Raw genomic sequence first — 19,402 nt, forward strand, 5'->3', positions numbered from 1 at the left:
GTCTTCTGTCCATTTTTTGATTGGGTTGTTTGTTTTTTTAATATTAAGCAGCATGAGCTGTTTATATACTTTGAAGATTAATCATTTGTCCGTTGATTCAATTGCAAATATGTTCTCCACTTCTGAGCGTTGTCTTTTCATCTTGTTTGTAGTTTCCTTTGCTGTGCAAAAGCTTTCAAGTTTCATTAGGTCCCACTTGTTTATTTTTGTTTTTATTTCCATTATTCTAGGAGGTGGATCAGAAAAGATCTTGCTGTGATTTATGTCAAAGAGTTTTCTAACTATATTTTCCTCTAAGAGTTTTATAGTGTCTGGTCGTACATCTAGGTCTCTAATCCATTTTGAGTTTATTTTTTGTGTATGGTGTTAGGGACTGTTCTAATTTCATTCTTTTATATGTAGTTGTCCAGTCTTCCCAACACCAATTATTGAAGACACTGTCTTCTCTCCATTGTGTATCCTTGTCTCCTTTGTCATGGATTAGTTGACCATAGGTGTGTGGGTTTATCTCTGGGTTTTCTATGCTGTTCCTTTGATCTATATTTCTGTTTCTGTACCAGTACCATACTGTCTTGATTATTGTAGCTTTATAGTATAGTCTGAAGTAATGGAGTCTGATTCCTCCAACTCTGTTTTGTTCCCGCAAGACCACTTTGGCTACTCGTGGCCTTTTGTGTCTCCATACAAATTTTAAGACTTTTTATTCTAGTTCTGTAAAAAATGCCATTGGTAATTTGACAAGGATTGCATTGAATCTGTAGATTGCTTTGGGTAGTATAGTCATTTTTGCAACATTGATTCTTCCAGTCAAAGAACATGGTATATCTCTCCATCTGTGTGTAACATGTTTAATTTCTTTAATCAGTGTCTTATAGTTTTCTGAATACAGGTCTTTTGTCTCCCTAGGTAGGTTTATTCCTAGGTATTTTATTCTTTTTGTTGCAATGGTAAATGGGAGTGTTTCCTTAATTTCTCTTTCAGATTTTTCATCATTAGTGTATAGCAATGCAAGAGATTTCTGTGCATTAATTTTGTATCCTGCAACTTTACTGAATTCATTGATTAGCTCTAGTAGTTTTCTGGTAGCATCTTTAGGATTCTCCGTGTATAGTATCATGTCATCTGCAACAGTGAGAATTTTACTTCTTCTTTTCCAATATGTATTCCTTTTATGTTTTTCTTCTCTGATTGCCATGGCTAGGACTTCCAAAACTATGTTGAATAATAGTGACGAGAGTGGACATCCTTGTCTTCTTCCTGATCTTAGAGGAAATGCTTTCAGTTTTTCACCATTGAGTATGATGTTTGCTGTGGGCTTGTCATATATGGCCTTTATTATGTTGAGATAGGTTCCCTCTATACCCATTTTCTGGAGAGTTTTTATCATAAATGGGTGTTGAATTTTGTCAAAAGCTTTTTCTGCATCTATTGAGATAATCATATGTTTTTTCTTCTTCAGTTTGTTAATATGGTGTATCACATTGATTGATTTGCGTATATTGAAGAATCCTTGCATCTTTGGGAAAAATCCCACTTGATCATTGTGTATGATCCTTTTAATGTGTTGTTGGCTTCTGTTGGCTAGTATTTTGTTGAGAATATTTGCATCTATATTAGTCAGTGATACTGCTGTGTAATTTTCTCTTTTTGTAGTATCTTTGTCTAGTTTTAGTGTCAGGGTGATGGTGGCCTCATAGAATGAGTTTGGGAGTGTTCTTTCCTTTGAAATTTTTTGGAAGAGTTTGAGAAGGATGGGTGTTAACTCTTTTCTAAATGTTTTATACAATTCACCTGTGAAGCCACCTGGTCCTGGACTTTTGTTTATTGGAAGATTTTTAATCACATTGTCAATTTCATTACTTGTGATTGGTCTGTTCATATTTTTATTTCTTCCTGGTTCAGTCTTGGAAGGTTATACCTTTCTAAGAATTTGTCCATTTCTTCCAGGTTGTCCATTTTACTGGCATAGAGTTGCTTGTAGTAGTCTCTTAGGATGCTTTGTATTTCTGTGGTGTCTGTTGTAACCTCTCCTTATTCATTTCTAACTTCATTGATTTGAGTCCTCTCCCTCTTTTCTTGATGAGCCCATCTAAAGGTTTATCAATTTTGTTTATCTTCTCAAAGAACAACCTTTTAGTTTCATTGATCTTTGCTATTGTTTCTTTGTTGCTATTTCATTTATTTCTGCTCTGATCTTTATGTTTTCTTTCCTTCTACTAAATTTGGGTTTTGTTTCCTCTTCTTTATCTAGTTCTTTTAGGTGTAATGTTAGATTGTTTATTTGAGATTTTTCTTGTTTCTTGAAGTAGGCTTTTATTGCTATATAATTCCCTCTTAGAACTGCTTTTGCTGCATCCCATAGGTTTTGGATCATCGTGTTTTCATTGTCATTTGTCTCTAGATATTTTTTGATTTCCCCTTTGATTTCTTCAGTGTTCTCTTGGTTATTTAGTAACGTATTGTTTAGCCTCCGTGGGTTTGTGTTTTTTACATTTTTTCCCTGTAATTGATTTCTAATCTCATAGTCTTGTGGTCAGAAAAGATGCTTGATATGATTTCAGTTTCTTTAGTTTACTGTGGCTTGATTTGTAGCCTAAGATGTGATCTATTCTGGAGAATGTTCCTTGTGCACTTGAGAAGGAAGTGTTATCTGCACTTTTGGGATAGAATGTCCTATAAATATCAATTAAATCTATCTGGTCTATTGTGTCATTTAAAGCTTGTGTTTCCTTATAATTTTTTGTTTGGATGATCTGTCCATTGATGTAAGTGTGGTGTTAAAGTCCCCCATTATTATTGTACTGTCAATTTCCTCTTTTATAGCTGCTAGCAATTACCCTACATATTGAGGTGCTCCTATGTTGGGTGCATATATATTTATAATTGTTATATCTTCTTCTTGGATTTATCCCTTGATCATTATGTAGTGTCCTTCCTTGTCTCTTGTAACATTCTTCATTTTAAAGTCAATTTTATCTGAGATGAGTATTGCTACTCCAGCTTTCTTTTGATTTCCATTTGCTGGAATATCTTTTTTCATCCCCTCACTTTCAGTCTGCATTTGTCCCTAGGTCTGAAGTCGATTTTTTGTAGACCACATATAGATCACATATAGATAGGTCTTGTTTTATATCCATTCAGTGAGCCTGTGTCTTTTGGTTGGAGCATTTAATCCATTCACATTTAAGGTAATTATCGATATGTATATTACTACAACCATTTTCTTAATTGTTATGGGTTTGTTCTTGTAAGTCCTTTTCGTCTCCTGTGTTTCCCATTTAGAGAAGTTTCTTTAACATTTCTTGTACAGCTGTTTGGTGGTGCTGAATTCTCTTCACTTTTGCTTGTCTGTAAAGTTTTTGATTTCTCTGTTGAATCTGAATGAGATCCTTGCTGGGTAGAGTAATTTTGATTGTATGTTCTTCCCTTTCATCATTTTAAATATAACAAGCTTCTCCCTTCTGGTTTGTAGATTTTCTGCTGAAAAATCAGCTGTTAACTTTACGGGAGTTCCCTTGTATGTTATTTGTCATTTTTTTCCTTGTTGCTTTCAATAATTTTTGTTTGTCTTTAATATTTGTCAATTTTTTTACTATGTGTCTCAGCATGTTTCTCCTTTGGCTTATCCTCCCTGGGACTCTCTGTGCTTCTTGGACTTGGGTGGCATTTCCTTTCCCATGTTAAGGAAGTTTTTGATTATAATCTCTTCAAATATTTTCTCAGGTCATTTCTCTCTCTCTCTTCTCCTTCTGGGACCACTGTAATGTGAAGGTTGGCCCAGAGATCTCTTAGGCTGTCTTCATTTCTTTTCATTCTTTTTTCTTTATTCTGTTCTGCAGCAATGAATTCCACCATTCTGTCTTCCAGGTCACTTATCCGTTCTTCTGCCTCAGTTATTCTGCTATTGATTTCTTCTAGTGTAGTTTTCATTTCAGTTATTGTATTGGTCATCTCTGTTTGTTTTTTCTTTAATTCTTCTAGGTGTTTGTTCTTTAATTCTTGTAGGTCTTTATTAAACATTTCTTGCATCTTGTCAATCTTTGACTCTATTCTTTTTCCGAGGTCCTGGATCATCTTCACTATCATTATTCTGAATTCATTTTCTGGAAGGTTGCCTATCTCCACTTCATTTAGTTGTTTTTCTGGGGTTTTATCTTGTTCCTTCATCTGATATATAGCCCTCTGACTTTTCATCTTGTTTATCTTTCTGTGAATGTGGTTTTTGTTCCACAGGCTGCAGGATTGTAGTTCTTCTTGCTTCTGCTGTCTGACCTCTGGTGGATCAGGCTATCTAAGAGGCTTGTGCAAGCTTCCTGATGGAAGGGACTGGTGGTTGGTAGAGCTGCGTTTTTCTCTGGTGGGAAGAGATCAGTAAAACTTTCATCTGCTTGTCTGCTTATGGGTGAGGCTGGGTTCCCTCCCTGTTGGTTGTTTAGCCTGAAGCGAACTAACACTGTAGCCTACCTGGCTCTTTGGTGGGGCTAATGGCTGTCTCTGGGAGGACTCATGCCAAGGAGTACTTCTCAGAACTTCTGCTGATAGTGTTCTTGTCCTCACGATGAGCCACAGCCACCCTCCACCTCTGCAGGAGACACTCCAACACTAGCAGGTGGTCTGGTTTAGTCTCCTATGGGGTCACTGCTCCCTTTACTGGGTCCTGATGCACACATCACTTTGTATGTGCCCTTCAAGAGTGGAGTCTCTGTTTCTTACAGTTCTGTCAAAGTTCTGCAATCAAATCCCACTAGCTGATTCTCTAGGAATTCCTCCTCCCATTACCAGACCCCCAGGTTGGGAAGCCTGACATCGGGCTCAGAACCTTCACTCCAGTGGGTGGATTTCTGTGGTATAAGTGTTCTCCAGTTTGTGAGTCACCCACCCAGCAGTTATGGGACTTGATTTTATTTTGATTGCACCCCTCCTACCATCTCACTGTGGCTTCTCTTTTGTCTTTGTATGTGGGGTATCTTTTTTGGTGAGTTCCAGTGTCTTCCCATCAATGACTGTTCAGCAGTTAGTTGTGATTCCAGTGCTCTCACAAGAGGGAGTGAGCACACGACCTTCTACTCCACCATCTTGAACCAATCTCCTTAGCTTTCCTTAATAATTATGCAATTTTACCATTATCGTATATACATTGATATCTTTTGAGGAGCAGAATATAGATTTAATTAGTAATAGATTCAATTCATGCTGTGATAATGAAGTGGATTTGGAAAAATAAAGTTCTAATGGAATTTAGTTGTAGTATGAATTATCTAATGTAGGTTCATTTGCTTTAAAGTTTGCATTAAAATTCTGAAATAGGGCTGCTTTAAGAAATTATCTCTTGGAATTAAAATAGTAAATGTCTAAAATCAGGCTTCCCTGGTGGTGCAGTGGTTGAGAGTCTGCCTGCCTATGCAGGGGACACGGGTTTGTGCCCCGGTCCGGGAAGATCCCACGTGCTGCGGAGCAACTGGGCCCGTGAGCCATGGCCACTGAGCCTGCGCGTCCGGAGCCTGTGCTCCACAATGGGAGAGGCCACAACAGTGAGAGGCCCATGTACTGCAAATAAATAAATAAATAAATGTCTAAAATCAATGATAGACAACTATATAATTCTCAAGGATTGTAGTAATCTATATTTCTCTTCCTCTTCCTCCTCCTTCACTTCTTCATCTCTCCTCATCCCCTTTTTTATTATTATTATTTCTATTAATATTGTTATTTAACTTCATATATCCTAGTACACTGCTGTGGACAAAATAAATTCTCAAGATGAGTTCACTGATTTACTCACTGCATGTCATGACTTTTAACAAAATTGTGCATGAAATGGTTGAATAACACGTTTTATGCACAACCATTGTTTATTTGTTACTAATTTTTAATGATATTATACATACTCTCTGTCTCCATCTAAATATTTAAATTAATTTATGAACAATTTATTTCTTTAATTCAAGTAAAACTACTTTTTATCTAATTATTAATTCATTTTTTAGTGTTGCAGTTTCTTTTCAGATTGGCTTTTAAAATTGTAGTCTGCACAAAGGTAGTCTTAACAATAAGTGGTATTAGGAAACAATATCCTAAAAGGAATCAGCCTAACATTTCTATAATTATTTTCTGACACATTGATTTATACAAATCCTAAAAAAATGTACTGTTATTAGGACTCTGGTATCTTTAAAATCCTGGCATAATTCCTTTCTTGGAATTTCTCAGATCTATTTCAAATCCTGAATTATACAAACTAATGGGAAAAGAGCTGAGGAATGGGTTTTAAAATTCCATCTACGTTGCTATTTTATAAAACCTAATTTATACAGATTCATAGGGAAAAAGCATCATAAAAGCATCATTGATAATTTTACTCTTTTCAATTCCTGAGAGCTCACATTTTGATTTATCATTTTTTTAAGTGTTAGGATTATGGATGTGAATATTTCTTAAAAATATTCATATGAGGATCTTTGATGATTAAGGACAATATTTCACTAATGGCTCAAACTTACATCTATGAACTTAATTTTTCTATGTAAATTTACTGAACATATAACACATTACCAAGTGTTATGGGGTTTCAGACAGTGACTGTCTAGAGTACTTAAATATCAGCATTTTTTAAAGAATATATTTCAATGGTCATTAATTATATTTCACTGTGATTACTGTTTTGCACTTTTACAAATGATATTTTATAACAATTTATAATTTAGCTCATCTTCCTATGTTTCTTGGGCAATATCTTGTTCACCTCCAGATAGAACATGATCGTTTGGCTCAGAGTGAAAGAATAACTGAACAATCTTAATTTTTAGGAAAATTTGTGTTAATGTTTGTGTAATTCCTTTTTAAACACTTTTTATAAAGATTCTGCTTTCTAAGAACTCCTTTAATAATGTGATGTCAGGTGAATTCATTCTTGCCAGAAGTAGAAGGTTTTGAAAGACAGTAATTATTTTTAACTGATTCACACAAGCACGCAGACACATACACACACACTAGTGGAAATGATGTTATAACCTTTGAATTGTCCAATTATGATGGGGTGACTAAGAATAAACAGTAGTGAGTTTTTAAAAATTTATTCCAAAACTAGACTTATAACAAATAATTTTGTGAGTTGTTTTCCATGTACTATATATGAGATTTTGGCAAATAATAGTAAAGGCATAAACAAACTGTACTCAATCATTTCTTTTTTTAATTTCTATTCTGTTACCTTCTTCCTTGTATCCAATACTATCAACCATTAACCATCATGTGTGTGAAGTCCATTCCTCTATTCTCCATTAAACTTATTATATATACTACTACTCTTCATACTGTTGTTTAATATTTTATAGAACATCTATAATTTACATAATTTTCTATTGGATTTTAATACATTGTGGTGTATTTTATTATATTATTTTATGTATTGACATAGGCTAAGAAAGTGTACAAGTAGCATCACTTTAAGCCGTCCATTTATGATTTTTATGGAGGGACTTGTTTTGATTTAATCAAAGGTAAAAATCAAGCAAACACTTAATTTTTAGACATTAAGAATCAGCAAAGAGAGAGAGGGGATAAAAAAATAGAAGAAGAAGAAGAAGCAGCAAGAAGAAGAAGAAGAAGCAACTTGTCAACACATATTTCCCATTAAGGGCAAAGACTGTTTTATATTTTCCTGAATTTTGATGATAAGATCAAGTACAACATGTTTATGGTACAAAAAGAAAATCAAATATGGCATGATTCTCCCTTGTACAGACTATAATGCTGCTATGTATGTACATTAGACTTTGGAGTCTAAAGAAAGCTATAGAAAGGACCAATAAGGAACTTATACTAAGGTAGATCTTTCTTTGAAAACTCTATGATAAAATTAGTTCCTGTTATACAAATCATGTCTATAAATAATTACATTCTTCTAAAACGTTTTACTCCTGGTATGGTACAAGGATGGAGTTTCAAATGTGCCCTAAAGTCCCATGATCTCAGATCCTTTCACATAAAGGAAGATCCAGTCTCATAACAGTACAACTGATTAAATGATGGACTAAAGGAGAAGGCTCCTGACGCTTAACAGGGAGCATGGGTAACACAAAATAGTAGATCTTGAACAAAGAGGGAAGAGGCTGTTGGATGAATCACAGAAATTATTGACTTTCTTAATTGGGAAATAACTTCAGATTTTTTCATGTTATCATGATAAATATACACTAGGTTCCTAATCTATAAGGATGAGAATTTGAGGAACATATTTCAAATCTTTATGATAATTATTAGGATAGGCTTCGTTGATGGGTTACAGTGCTACAATCACCTGAAATTTTTAACATCATTTTAAACTTGTCTAATCCATGATGAGGAAAATCCCTATCTTATTAACTTTATTTTTTTTTCTTATGGAATAATTATAGAAACAATACTAAAGTATATTTTTAGCTGATATTACATTATTTGTAACAAACATGATTGCTAAATCTCACTGGCAATGAAAAAATAAACACACAATTCTTCTGATTAACTCTTTACGCTTTCACAAAAGATAGTATGTTGTAGTTTACTGTTTAGATCATCTACTTATCTAATTATCAAGAATACATTTTATTCTGAAAAAAATTTTGAGTAAATTCCATGATGCATATTCTTTTAAAATTTATTGTACATTCATATAAGATTAATTTTGCAACTAGGATCTTATTATTTATTTAATAAGAAATTTTCACATTTAAATTGAAAATAATTCTATTTTTAAAAATCAAGCCAAAAATCCTGATTAAATGTAAGGAATCCTTGAACAAAGAGAATGTATTCAAGTTAGTTACTCAAAACCCTATATTCCTTATTAGCAGGAAATATAAATTTCTCTCTTAAATTCTACAAATCTCTACTATTTACAAAGTCCATACACTTTTATGGTCCAAAAGGCATTATTCTTTCTGTTCCACACCACATGAAAAAGTTTGATTCAGAGTACAGTATAACATTGTTCTGCCTGCAATTGATTATTGACTCATAGTCTCAGTCCAAAGCAAGGACACAAGCAATTCTCCAGATAATGCACATCACTGTCAAAGTTTTGCCCAAGCTACCATATTTCCTCAAGCAGAATATCCAACTTCTTCAAGAATAAACTTAAGCAAGATTGTCCCTCCAATGAGTTCCCAAGGTAATAGTTGATTATGCTTAGCTTTCAAATTACATGCATTTTAAACTCCTAGAAGCACCAATCAAATTGAAAAGCACTGACTGGGGAATGGTTCCAGTGTCATCAAACACAGAATCTTAGAGCCATTAAAAACACAAGCCTTTCCTGAGATCAAATCTTGAACAAGGGGTCAGTTTATATTTTAAACCTATATAATACAAAAGCTTTTGTTATATTTCTTTTCCAAGGTCATTTAGTTTCCTTGCGTAACTGCTAACCTGACCTTGGGGAACCATACGTTTACTCACCCATGTTGGACCCTTTATGTGAGTGGCTCTTTGTACTTTCGTCACTATAAAAGAGATATACAAACATGTAATCTGTAATGGGGCACCCTTTCAATAGGACATGAGACTAAAATTTAGACTGAAATGTTAGTGTAAATCTGGTGAAAGTATATCATAGTATTTAAATCCAGAATGATAAGCATACCTTCACAAAATGTATAATGATAGACTTTACGACTATGGAAGATTATATTTCCAATAAAATAGAAACAACTCTATGTGTATGTCAATATTTCCAACTGACTACATTATCTATTTATTTAGCTGAAGAAATCTTTGGCAGAATTCAATATTATTCATTTAGAATTGTGTTCAACTGCAGAGGAAACAAAGAACCTTATGAAAACTGCCATTTTCTTATATAGCAGTTATGTCTATTACCTCTCAGCAGCATGTGGCTAAAATTTCTATTCACAGTCCAGTTGTTTTTTATTCCCTTGAAAATTCATTCACAAATATGGATTCAGTCTCTCTTACACATCAGGCATCACTCTAGTTACTTAGTTACAGTGATGGACAAAACAGACAGACATTATCCAAGATATTTTTGAGCTGTAGTTTACAAACTCACAGCTCCTCTAGCACCAATCCCTTAGAGTGTTCTGAGTCCCACATGATATCTTTCTGTATATATTAGTAACAGTTCCACAAAGGGGATTCTTTTCTTGCTTGGTCTCTGGCTACATGTCATATTTTCTGTGATATCTGTATTCTACTCCAGTGATCATATCTTGTATATGATTGATGGGGTTCTTAGGCTGATGCTGCTGCTTCCTTGTTGGCTCCACTTCTCTCCACATTCTTTTCTATTCCATCAGTAACATGGAGAAGTTTCTTACCATATGCCTCCATAGTAGATTTGAGAGTAGGTTGCAGCTTTCAACAGATTTTACTGAATATTCATACATAATAGAAGGACATTATAATTGAACTTCTAGAATTTTCTCTTTTAAGAACCTAAAGGTCCAGTGTACTGTGTCCAGGTCCGGATGAATCTCTTCATAGCAGGATCACGTGCTCAGGTCCACCACTAGGAAGGTGCAAAATGTGTAGATTTCTATTTAGCCCAAATTACCAGGCATCCCAGGAGAGAAATTATTACCAACTTCCTGTACTCTACAGTAGATTTCACAAAGCTAATTTCCTCTCTCAGGACAAACTTCTTAGAAAACTCCACTCCCTTTAACCACCATCTTCTGTGATGTCATATTCTCTCCAGATAAGACAGGGAAATTATATTACAATGCAAGAAACCAACATCAGTAAATTTGGAAATATCCAATTGTAAATAAAACCATAAGGCTTTAACAGTGTAGTCCAGTTTCTTAATATTGCCCTGAGTTTTGTTTAAAGTAAAAAAAATTTACTTCATATTCTTCCTGCAGTCATTATCAGCTCACCATCTGTACTCACCTGCTCAATCAAGAACACAAACTGTAAAACAAAAACAGCCAGTGATTTTAGGCAGATCAAAATATAAATTTACATAGAATAAAGAAAATTCATTCTTCTATTCCCAATGCTTCCCACTTTAAAAAATAATTTATAAATATGACACCTATATATATACAAACATATATCATAATTTATAATAGCTTCTCAGTTATGTATCAGGCTATTTCTGTCTTTCTCAAGATATGTAGGTGGGTTCTCTCTACACTTCTCCTTCCCAGAATAAAAGAAAAAGGGTAAAAATATCAGTCTAAGACATTTAATTTTATATAGTCAGAAATTGTTGTTATTTAAGTAACATCTTCTGACTTTCTTTAAATTATTTCTATGATTAGTCTTAGTCAAGATTTTCTGCCTTACTTATTCTTAATTTTAAAATATCAAATTTGTCAGGAACATATATTAATAAGCTATGAGTGCTCTCAGCATCTCTCTCCCTCATCCTTAAATGGAGATTCTATTTTAGAATGCTCAGTACTCCCCAAATCTCCCTCTTCTTTCTTTCTGTGTAATTTCTTATGTTGTCAAAGTAGTTACCTTAAAGTTTGTAACATAAAGAAAGGATTAATGAGAGAATGAAAGAAGAAAAAGTAATAATGATGCCAAAAGCTCGGCCTCTGTACTCCAATGACAAATCAAATCTCAGAGGCAGAGTTCTGGGTGAAGTACAAAAGAATAGCTTTATAACTTTGCTCAACAAAGGGAGACACAGTGGGCTGTGCCCTTCAAAAACTGTGTGTTCCAAGCTGGGGGAATTTGGTGAGGAGTTTTATAGCAATGGTTCAAGGGCAGGGTTGCTGATAAGGATCAGGGTGTGTGCAGGGCCTGCACTCCTTTAATCTGGCCTCAGGTGGTCTCCCTATGAGCTTCAAGGTTATCAGGCTGACCTCCTCTCTGGAACATCTTCCATTTGGTGGGGTTTTAGTTCTACAGAAGGGATTAAATATATTGTTATGTGTATCCCTTGAGGTGGGACCAAGGCTACCCCAAGGCTACACTATTGTTTCTTGGCTGTTCCTCCCTTGTCTCTGCATCCCCTCCCTTCCCTGATTAGCAACTGTTTGAACCTGCCCTTTGGAACTCAGGCCTTTTGTGCCCAGGAGCCTCACAGGGTCCCGCTCAGTTTCCATAACAGAAGGTATGAGTGATCAAAGTTAAGACAGGCTAGGGGTGTGGAGAATTTTGAAATAAGAGGGGCTCAGATGTACCTGCTCTGTAAGGAAAGAGGAAAGGGAAGGCAGGTAGAATAAGATGTCTGCAGAGCTTCCTTGTGGAGAAGAAAATGCACACAAAAAGGCTTAAATTATTTTGAAATTGTTTCTGTTTTTCATACTGTGTGTTTTATATGCAAAGACTAGACCTCATAGGTCAATGTTTTATATCATATAATACAAAACTCGAACATTTCTCAGATAAATAATTTATAAATCATTTTAAGTTTGAAACCATAGTTTTTTGCAAGGTTGAGTCCAAAATTTTCATCACATTGGGATGAAAAAGGCTTGCAGGTTTCAATGAATTAGCTTTCTCCCGCTTCTAAGGTAATGAAATGTCTAGAACTAGATATTCCCATGCTATTCTCTGGATTCAGTTTAGGACTTTTTCTAATATATCAGCCTTATCTAATAATCATTTTTCTATCAATTGTAGTTGATAATAATATATGATAGTTATATAGGCTATATCAACTACCAAAATAATCTAAAAGATTATGATTATTTGTTTTTTTTAATTTTATGAGATTCAGCAGCATGTCCTTTAAACCCCTTTGTCAGATTCTTTACTTTGAATGGATTTTTCCCTTGAAGAGTAAATACTGTTTATGATATGGGAGCTAATTTCTACCCATTTCACTTCTTTAGGCCAGGACATCATAGCAACTCTGTTAATGCTGCCTGGAGCCTCACCTTCAGGGTGGTTTAGAATTGAAAGGGAATTGCAGAGATCTGCTTTGCTCCTTAGACTCCCAAATGAGGTTAATTCTCCCTAAGTGTTTGTGGTAGTGGTGGATACTATTGGTGCCTTTGCAAGTGCCTCACAGAGAAAGATACCACCACCCACTCCACCCACCTCCATCCCTGCCACAAACACTACACCCAAAACTTCTCTCCCAAGAATCTGGCCAGGGAAATAAAGGGGCTGGTTTCCTTGCCTCAAGGTGAGACTAACTCTGCTGCACAATTTGTGCTCTGGTGCTTCCCCTGGGAGTAGACTTAAACTGGTCTCCATCTGTGCAAACTCCCTTCTTTTCCCCTCCCCTTCCCACAAAAAAAAAATCACAGGTTTTGCTTCTGGAAATCTGTTCTAAGTATTCTTTCAAAAATATTTATGTGTGAAGATGTATGTTTTACTTCATTTAAAAATGATAGCCACATTAAAAAATAATTCTTTCAAAGTATGTAATTTATTAATATTAACCATTATTAACTCACTTTTAGAATGGTGAATGTTTGTATGGTTGTGTATGTATTTTCTTATGTTTTTTTTCTAGATTATCTTAATATTTTGTACAAAAAAGTTATCTTTTAATATTTTCCCTTATTAAAACATTTTTGTGTGTATGTGACAAGCAAGGCACACGATTTACACACAGCATTTCACAGTGTTGAGATCAGAACCCAGATGTCCAAAAACCTGGCTTGTAAACATTTTGTTCACAAGTTCAAATTTGGCAAACATGTACTGAATGACAAGCTAAATTTCTAGCACACAGTAAATGCTCACCAAGCGTTTGTTGAATGAACAATACAGGGTCAGTTAATAAGTATGTGGATTATGATGTTTTCAGACTATGATTAAAACAGATTCACCTTGCTTGTCTTTTTCTCAAGAATTGCTTCAGCAATTCAACCTCCTCTAATCTCATTCTTAATATACTCAATCACAAAGCAGACGACTCTTGGTTTGCCTTTATTCACCTTTTTCTGAAGTAATTTCTTCCAGAAAGGCATTCATTCAAACAAAATACAGGGGTAACAGTTGTGAATGTGGCTTACTCTAAAAAAGAGCCTCAAAAGAACCATTTACAAAAGGGGCATGTACATAGAAAATGCTCTGGCTCTGTGCATAGGAATGAAGAGGATGATTAGTTTTTCATTTTTGAAAACCTGAAGAGTGTGTGACAAAGTGTGTGACATCTCCCACAGAGTCATCTTCTCAAATGTCCTTCCATCTCCAAGGCAACCAGATAATTTTTGCAGACTTTAGAGAACTCTTTTCAGTTTATATTCAACATATCCTCACTAACAACTTTGAATATGAAATTAATCCCCATAATGGGCTCATGCATTCTGTTTCTCATATAATACTTTTTTTGCATTTGAATATGGTAACTCAGTAGTATTTGACTAATTGTTTATAAGAAGTTCACTTAATCTTTCATGGATTTATCCTCTACATACTCCCCACCTGGATCTTTTTTTAACCAAAGGAATCTCTTAAACTCTTTTGTGTTTCTACTTATTTCCAAGTAGTGCCATCCTTTGATGTCTTTCAGAGGATAATACATAAGTAGTATGAAAATAGTCTGAGAGATGATTATGCCAAAAAATGTTTACCTTTACTTTCCACTAGTGCTAATAGATGAGAAGATGTAACATAGTTTATTCCATCAAACAAAAATAAACATTTCTGGAATTATCATGATCTTAGACTATTAGACATTCTTCAGTTGACTCTGTTTCAATAGTTCCTAAAGTTTCTTTTCTTAGTACAAAGTAGACAAATAGAGCATACAGATATAGGATTCCTAATCTCTTTCATTAAGTTTGGTAGAAGTCTTTCCTTTTTCCCTCTTTACTGAATTCAAACTGCTGTCATGTTGACGGAGACAATAGCTTAACACATCATGCAAAATAAAATTTTCCAGAAAACAGAACTGAAAATTAAAATAACAGTTTCAGGCTTCCCTGGTGGCACAGTGGTTGACAGTCTGCCTGCCGATGCAGGGGACACGGGTTTGTGTCCCGGTCTGGGAGGATCCCACATGCTGTGGAACGGCTAGGCCTGTGAGCCATGGCCATTGAGCCTGCGCGTCTGGAGCCCGTGCTCCGCAATGGGAGAGGCCACAACAGTGAGAGGCCCACATACTGCAAAAAAAATAAAATAAAATAACAGTTTCTATAAGAGAAACCCACAGAGATTGGCTAGTTGTGTTCTTGTTCTTTGGCTATTGTTATTAGGAACACCAAAAGTAATTTTCACAATCTATATGAACCTTTTAAAATTTGAATACACCTAAGATTATGAGTATAAATTATATTTGCCATTCTTGATTTAAATGAATTTAGTCACAGATGCTTGAATTACAAATATTTGGAAGATATTCTAAATGTTTGTGTCAATAAATGTCAAAAAAAGTCATATAGATACTTCTTTACTCAAGAAATAGATATAAGTTTTTATAGTTGCAGACAATGATGTAAAGATGCACCACAGTTTCCTCTGCCTTTTAAAAATCAAATGAAAAAAATGTTTTATTAGAGTATAGTTGCTTTACAATTTTGTGTTAGTTTCTGCTGTACAACAAAGTGAATCACCTATATATATACATATATCCCTTCCCTCTTGAACCTCCCTCCCTGGCCCCCCACCCCACCCATCTAGGTCATCACAGAGCACGGAGCTGAGCTTCCTATTTGAACAAAACTCAATTCCAATATGGAATACATTAAGAGACACAACGCTCCTCCTAATATCTTAGAATTTGTTTTGGTAATGAGGTATACATGTGGGATAGGAGTTTGCTTAAATTTCTTCAAGAAACATCTGACTCCAAGTTACCTGTACAAATTTGTTCAGTTTATGAAATATTTTCTCTTCTTGTGTCTGCTATCCTCTTTTCCTGCAGTATTCACATGAGACGTCTCCTTTAATTCATTATGCCCCTCAAAACAACCAAAACAAGAATAGAACATAAAATTGTAGTGGATGAAAAAAATATAGATGACATAAAAAAGAGAAGATTGAAAAAAAAAACCCTCCAAATATAAATTTCATTATTGCATTCTTTATTCAGTAACAGGATCATCAGCCATTTCTCACTGGTTACCTTTACTACAATGTAAGGCAGTCTTCTTATATTCTGCTTCTTTGTCCTTCCATTCACATTTCTCTTTTCTATACCCAAATCCACATTAAAGTTCTATGTGTAAGTGTGTGGCTATCTCATTCTTTCTCTTTGTGTTCAACATTTGTAATTCTTTGGTCTCTCTGAATACTCTACTCCATGCTAATAGCTTCCCATTTCCAACTCGGTTTTCTATGTAGTGTCAGATGATCTCTTTTCACTATGGATGCTAAAGGGTCCATGTCTTTCCTTTCTGCAGTGGAAGACAGACAGCAGTGGGGTCCATGAGCACAGCTCAGCAAAACAACTACTCTTTTCTAGGTTTTTGACAAAAGAATGGCATAAGAACAGGAGGGAAGGTTAGTGAGATTTTCCAACAGAGAAGGCAGAATTCTGATCAGAATTTTGCCTCTAAAATAGTGGCCACATTTTCAGAACCATGGTCATTTGGAGTGCTCAAGGTCCCTATGTGACCTAAGAATTCTATAAGCAGCCAAGAAATCATTCTCCTTCAGGTCAAAGGAAAAATATTTACAGAAATGGAGAGTCAGAAAGTAGAATACCTGTCTAAATTACCTGAAGAAAATCCTTGATATATGGCATTAAGAAACATCAAAGAAGAAAAAAAGTCAAGATGTAGTAAGATGTAGTACAGTCTTTCTGTAACTCCTAATTTATAGATAACATCTACTTTTATTTCTCTCAACATTTCCAGACATGTATAATCAATCCCTGTACTCAATTTCCTCTGTCTGAAATATGTAGAGTGATCTATGTTTTTTTGATCTACACTGTTATGAAGAGCCATGTAACCTAAATATAAGGATGGTATAAGTTTTTACATATATCTTCGATATTTAATTTAGGATGGATTCCCATTCCCAATTTTTATAGATCTGTGATGATTTTTTAAAAATGTGTTTACTACGTTTTGGATAAGGTTAGGGTTGTACCACCTCTGTAATGAATAGTATATAGGATGTATTAAATGTACATGACTTTATTCAAAGTTTCTTTGGGATCTGGACAAATATTGTTTCCTGATATATTGTCAGAGGCCTTTATTTGTTCAGAGGTCTTTATTTGTATGTGTGTGTAGTTACTGTGGCTTTGCTCAATTAAGGTGATATCCTCTCCTCTTTCCATTGCCTGAATTTTGACATTTCTGAAACTTATATCTGCACCAAGATATCACATGAATGACATAATCCCATGTATTATTCTAAGACACTAGTGTTTTTTGTTATTTGGAGATGCACTTATTTCTGTGTAAACAACTAGTTTACATGTAAAACAACTAGTAAATGTAAAACAACTAGGTCAACCAATTTTATGATATTTCATTACTGGAAGTTTCAATGTGTGATTGTGTATAGAAAAAATAATATTGATTTTTCCTATGGGAGGACAACACAGGATTTAAAAAAAAAAAAAAAAAAAAAAAACTCCAGAAACATTACTTACACAGTTGAAGTACAAATAATCATCTATTTTTCTTGTGCAAAGCATCTCTAATCTATGGGCCAGAGATGAATTTTGTTGTTGTTGTTATGTTCATTATGGTGACTGACACTTGGTTTCAGAGATACTTAGGTGGTTTACATTAATGGTGTAGTTTTTAACTTTTTTTTTTTTTTAATGGAAAATTGAGAGAAACTTCTTGGAATGCTTAAATGGTTAACACTTAAAACTTTCTCCTTTAGAAGATTCTTTGAGGGAAAAAAATCATTTAATCTGACCACTCCTTTGATGTTTGTGATCCTTTCTGGACCTCCTAGGTACAAAGTATTTTTATCTTTGTAATCATAACATTTTAATGATCAGAAACTCACTAAATCCTAAGTAATATACTCTGATTTTTTTTTTCTGAGCAATTATTTATCTCATTGTGACTTACATCCCTTTAGGCTAAACAAGTTGATTTTCTCCAAATATTTGAAGAAAGTTGAGTTAACCAAGAAAGAACAACAAAAAAAGGAAAGGTATATGAGACCAAAGAAATGTTAACAGTTTTTAAACATACCATGCCTTCCAAATAAATCTTACAAAGGTTTTTCAGGGATATACACACCCATTTAGGTTCTGTGTGAAATGGTTAAAGTTTGGGGAAAGAGAGAAAATAAATTGTACTACTCTTATTAAAATTCACTGAACCAAGAAACTATCCAAATTTCCAACCACACACACAGAAACTCTCAGATGATTCTATGTTTACAGTAAAGCACATGTAAGCACAACCCAATGACTTGATTATAGGAGAAAGTGGGCACGTACATTATTTCTGAAGGACTAGTCATGGAATTTATATTGGAAAAGATCATTTTTCTGCAACACTGACTTTAGGAGATTGTATACAACAGTGGTTTTAATAGTGTGGTCCCTCCAGCAGCATTTTCATTACCTAAGAATTTGGAGGAACAGAAATTCTCAAGCCTCTCAGCAATCCCACTAAATCAAAAATTCAGACTGTGGGGCCCACAGTGTTTTAACAAGCCTCCAGGAGGCTCTGAACCATGTATAATTGAAAACTATTGATATAGAATATAGCCCTATGTTTTTATTATATGTGTAACTTCAAACAACAGCATTGATGCTACTAATATTAAATCCAATATTAAGTCCAAATGATACTCAGCCACATAAATGTCCCTCTACCCACAGTTAATAAAAGTGGTAAATAGGGAATGCAAGATCTTGGCTTTCCTAATTCAGTGGAAAACAAATCACCCTTTTCCCTTCTTCCCTTATTTACACTTTCCCAGAGATCGTTTAAAATTAAGGGAAAGAAATCCCTTGTTCTGTTCTTCCTAGAACCATCAACTTTCTTGAGGATAGTGTTGTAGTAGTATGGTAAATGTATCATCAGTGGTTCAAAAAATGACAGTTATGTGACACACAGCTAAACTTTTAAAAAGATATTGGTTATTTATTTGTGCATTTCATATTCATTTGTGTTGATTATAAGTACTCATTTATATATTTTCTGTCTTTCTTACATATTGACTTCTTGGTAAATTCTTTAGTAATATTCTCTGTCACCAATTCTTTTAATTTGTATTGTTCTAGACTTGATTCCTTCTAAGTGAACTTTAATTCCAATGACTATGTCTCCTACCATTTTGTTTTACCATTTATTGCTCTTATTAGTGAAATTGTTCCTTTATTTATTTTGTTGAGTACCTTAAATATATGTGAATACTTAAATATATGTGAAGACTTTGAAAATGTCCAATAAATTTCACTTCATCATAAATGATTTTATATTCAAATTAAGATTGTTGACTATTTTCTTAAACAAAATAATTTTTCATGTTTTGGAATTACTTTCTAGGATCATTTCCACTGACATATTTTAAGTGCAAACATCATTTAATCTGGTCACTCTTTTGGTGTTTGAGTCCCTTTTTA

The sequence above is a fragment of the Orcinus orca genome, chromosome 4, assembly GCF_937001465.1.
Source record: "Orcinus orca chromosome 4, mOrcOrc1.1, whole genome shotgun sequence".
NCBI classification, from domain to species: Eukaryota; Metazoa; Chordata; class Mammalia; order Artiodactyla; family Delphinidae; genus Orcinus; species Orcinus orca.